General features: G+C 44.4%; 1 pseudogene; it reads left to right on the plus strand.

Annotated features, from left to right (window-relative positions):
- Positions 1-883: 883 nt before the first annotated feature.
- Positions 884-1,755, plus strand: LOC124518708 (nucleophosmin-like; annotated as a pseudogene).
- The last annotated feature ends 2,973 nt before the right edge of the window (positions 1,756-4,728 follow it).

The following is a 4,728-nucleotide window of genomic DNA, read 5'->3' on the forward strand; positions in this document are numbered from 1 at the left end:
GACACTCAGTGCTGTCTGTTAGAGACGAACCACGGCAATCTACCCCAAAACCAAGAGCACGCTTTACACACTGTATGTTAGCCAATTTGACAATAAATTATGTTTTTAAAAGTAAATAAATTAATTAATTAATTAAATAAAATAAAAAGAATCTCACTTGTGTAAACTTTCAGAAGTATTTGCTCATGATACTAACGAAGCATGGATATGATAGAACTGAAAAGTCACAAAATAATGTGTCCATCCTCTGCCAATTTATTTTACAAGAACAAAAAGAAAAAGGAATCAATTTTCCTACGGTTACGATACAATAGCTCATAGCTTACTTGATTTGTAACCTTTATTTTGTGATCTTTGAGCCATTTGAGGGTCTTAATCAGGTTGACAGTCTTGCTTAAGTTGGTATACAATAACTAATCTTATAAATAGATTTAGAAGAGAAAGGGGGTGAAAAAATAGGAACTTCAGATTTTACGTGGTTGGATTAAAAAATGTGTGCAATTAAGGGGAGTCTCACCATTAGCCCAGTGGAGTCAGGTAAAATTACCGGGGATCATACGGGTTTATAGACCATCCTGTAGTCAAGTGTATACCAGACGAGAAGCCAAATAAAACACCTCAAAAGTCATTTCTTTGTGCGACTCAGTGATCTGGTCAGATAATACAGGCATACGGCCCTTTATTTTTCTCTCCTTAAAATGACTGTGTTCATGAGACTGCCCCTTCCACTTTAAAATATTTCATTTACTCCCTGGTGTGATTCCATCCTGTGCTGCTGTTCTCTGGAACAGAAGTCGTTTATCCCCATCCGCCCTCTCTCCCACCTAAATGCATGCCTCCATGCCATGGAAGCTTTGAAGGAAATGGACATGAGTCCCAGAACTCCCTTTTTGGTTGTGAACTGAAGGCTGACAATGATTATCACTTTAATGTGGATAAGGTTGGAAACGAGCACCAGTCGTATTTAAGAATGGCCTGTGCAGGGGCTGGTACAAAGGAAGAATTGAACGTTGTTGAATCAGAGGCAATGAATTACTATGGCAATCCAATTAAAATCACACTGGCAACTTTGAAAATGTCTGTCCAGCCGACGGTTTCCCTAGGGGGCTTGGAAATAATACCACCTGTGGTCTTACAGTTGAAATGTGATTCAAGGCCTGTGCACACTAGTGGGCAGAACTTTATAGCTGTGGAGGACGATGCAGAGTCAGAAGAGGAAGAGGGAAGAGGATATGAAACTCCTTGGTATATTTGGAAAGTGTTCTGCTCCTGAAAGTGGCAGCAAGTTTCCACAGAGAAAAGTAAAACTTGTTGCTGATGAAGATGATGATGATGATGATGATGATGATGATAAAGATGATGAAGAAGATGATGATGAAGAAGATGTGAAGATGATGGTGATGGTGGTGATGGTGACGAGGAGGAAACTGAAGACAAGGCTCTAGTGAAGAAATCTATACAAGACACCCCAGCCAAAAATGCACAAATATCAAACCAGAGTGGAAGAGACTCAAAATCATCAACACCAAGATCAAAAGGTCAAGATCCTTCAAAAAATAGGAAGACATTCCCAAAACACTGAAAGGGCCTAGTTCCATAGAAGATATTAAAGCAAAAAATGGCAAACAAGCATAGACAAAGGTGGCCCTCTTCCCAAAAGTGGAGGCCAAATTCATCAATTATGTGAAGAATTGTCTGCAGATGACTGACCAAGAGGCTATTCAAGGCATCTGGCAGTGCAGGAAGTCTCTTTAAGAAAACAGTTTAAGCAGTTTGTTAAAATTTTCAGTCTTGGGGTGCCTGGGTGGCTCAATTGGTTAGCTTCTGACTTCGGCTCAGGTCATGATCTCACGGTCGGTGAGCTCGAGCCCCGCGTGGGGCTCTGTGCTGACAGCTCAGACCCTGGAGCCTGCTTCGGATTCTGTGTCTCCCTCTCTTTCTGACCCTCCCCCGGTCATGCTCTCTCTCTGTCTCAAAAACAAACGTTTAAAAAAAATTGTTTTCAGTCTTATTTCATTTCTGTAACAGCTGATATCAGGCTGTCCTTTTTATACTGCAGAGTGAGGACTTTCCCTGTGACGTCTGATCAATGTTGTCCAGGTTCCATTACCAAGAATGTGTTGTTCAAACTTCCTGTTCATTTTTAAACATGGAACTCTACCCTTTGCTTGGGTTCTGGTACATACAGGCTGTTAGACAGGATGTGGTGGTGGTCAGACAAATAGAAATGGTGGGGAGACGAAAATGTGCATGTGAAATAAACTCAGTATTTTAATAAAGCAAAATTAAATCATTTAAAATTTAAAATATTAATACTCCCCTGAATTCATATTTCCCTTTCAAAAACTATAAACCAAACACATGCTTCTTACAAAAATCCCACATAGCAGGAGTCCTCCTCAACCAGTGATGGAGCAAATCATATATTTAAGTCAATTTTAGCCAATATTTAATCCAACTCGCTGGGCTGAGAAGGTGTGCCTTCTTTCCTTTCAGTTCTATTTTCCATTTCTTGGATTCTTCATGGTCTGTCTCTTTTTTTTTTTAAGAATATTACCTATTCACTGTTAGACTCCTTCCAATTCAACACGGGGACTCTGAGTTTTCTCCTTAAAACCCATGGTTCTCTCTGACTGGCAATATCAACATCACCTGGGAACTTGTTACAAATGCGAATTGTCAACACAGAACAATTTAATCAGAAAATCTGGAGACGGGGCTCAGATTGTTTTGTTTTGTTTTGTTTTGTTTTGTTTTGTTTTACGTTCCTAGGAATGACCTTGTCTCTCTTGTCCACTTAAATTCTTACAATTCTTTTTACGATTTGGTTCAGATACTACCCATTTATAACATAACTGTAGAATCTTCCTCTGGAGGAAGATTTTTGTTCTAGTGATGTATTTCTCCCTTGTGCCCGGCACAGTTCCCCAAGCACAGAACACACAATTAACAATCCATAGGGCTAACGCTTCATTATACTTTTGAATTATCTGCAAACACATAAAAATATGAATGAATATAATAGTTCAGGTAACTGCACGAAGCATATAGGGTTTTAACCCCAAGAATTCACGGTCACCTGGTAAAGCAAACGGGAGGTAGACCACCAACGGTTGGTAGACCGCGTTAAAGAGTTTGAACCTGGCCCGCAGCCTCCAGGGAAAATTTGAGGCAGGGCAGAGTGTCGACTGGTTCATGTTCTGCTAGGATCGCAGCGGGGCTGAGGCTGGGATGGGCCAGCACCTGAAGAACTTGACAGGTGTGTACACACACGTAGGGGGAGGGCCTTCCAGGCCAAGAGAAGGGTTGTTTATGTTCTTCCTCTTCCGCCCAGTCGTGGGGCAGGGTGCTGAGCAGCGGCGGCTGTCCTGTGGCTCACGTTCCAACACTTTTAAACCCGGGGGAGGGAAATGTACCAGGGGGAGGCAGGAACAGCGAGGGGGAAAATATTTTCCAGAATGCTGCAGGTCAGCCTGGGACACGCAAGATCAGTGGACAAGTGTGAGAATCGCAGAAGACGAAAACGTCGCGCCTGTCTCCAAGAACAATAGAAAATACAGACGAGGCGTGAAGAAGACGTTCGAACGTGAGATTCGGTCGTGTGCAAATGGAGAAATTTCCAGGGGCGTTTCTCTGCGTTGTAGCCTCCTGCCCCACAGTCTACGGGAGCAGGTCTGGCTGGCTGACGTTATGGGATCAAGACCGGGGAAATACTTGAATAGAGGCTCCGGATTAGAAAAAAGTAACTGAAGCATGCCTGGGGAAGAACAAGTCCTATGAGGAAAACGGGCATCCTATCACTGACAAACACGTGGGACACACGCAATGTTTACACAACTCAGAACACCACCACACACGTTCCCCTCGGGAAGACGTAGCCGGACCCCAAGGCCCAAACAGGAATTGCCTATTTAATTGCCTCATGTATGCGAGACTCTTAAGACCAGCAGCTTCTGTAACACGGTCACATGGTCGATGGCAGGCTGGAATAGGGTCTGAAGGTGAAAGAGCGACTCAGTTAACTGTGGCCAGCAGACAACAGGTGGAGAATGATACCAACATGTTTAATTTTCACTTTCCATCTAGCAGGAGCGTGTAAAAACCGTTTCTGACCCCGTGTTTGCAGTTAACCGGCCACGAGCCGTGAGAAACAGCCTAATAATGACGCTTTGTGTTGCACGCTGTCAGGTGGATTTCCTCTGGAGGCATCGTCACGTCCAGGGGCCGGATCAGAGGGGCCCCTACGACCGTCCGAGTGGACGCGCGTTTTGTGACGCGGCCTGAAGAGGGACTGCTTGCGTGCGTTTGAAGGATGAGCTCCGACAGCTTGTCCTCGAGCTGGTCTCAGCTTCGTTTCCGTGCTCCCGGCGTGTTCCTCTCATTTCCTGCCGGAAAGGCCAGGAAACCCGTGTGCATCCTGAGCGTCCGCACGGGAGTCACTCCCTCCGTGCTCCCACAGGCTAGGATGAGCATCCGCCGGTACTCCTTAGTTCGAGATCACCTCTGATCGTCTCTGGTCCTGAAGGTAGGATATTGGCACAGAAAATAAAAATTAACGATGATGATGACCGCAATGAGGATGGGAGCTTTAAAAATGGCTCGCCTCTTTGGACATTACAGCGCCCCTAGCAGGTAGGGATGATTTGGGGTGAATATAAGGACACGGCGTCTCAGAAGGATTAAGGAACGTGTCTAAGATCAAACAGGAAGTGGGAGAGCCGAGATTGG

This window comes from Lynx rufus, unplaced genomic scaffold, assembly GCF_022079265.1.
Source record: "Lynx rufus isolate CCGP_SWC_20201006 ecotype Redwood Valley unplaced genomic scaffold, mLynRuf1.p SCAF_25, whole genome shotgun sequence".
NCBI classification, from domain to species: Eukaryota; Metazoa; Chordata; class Mammalia; order Carnivora; family Felidae; genus Lynx; species Lynx rufus.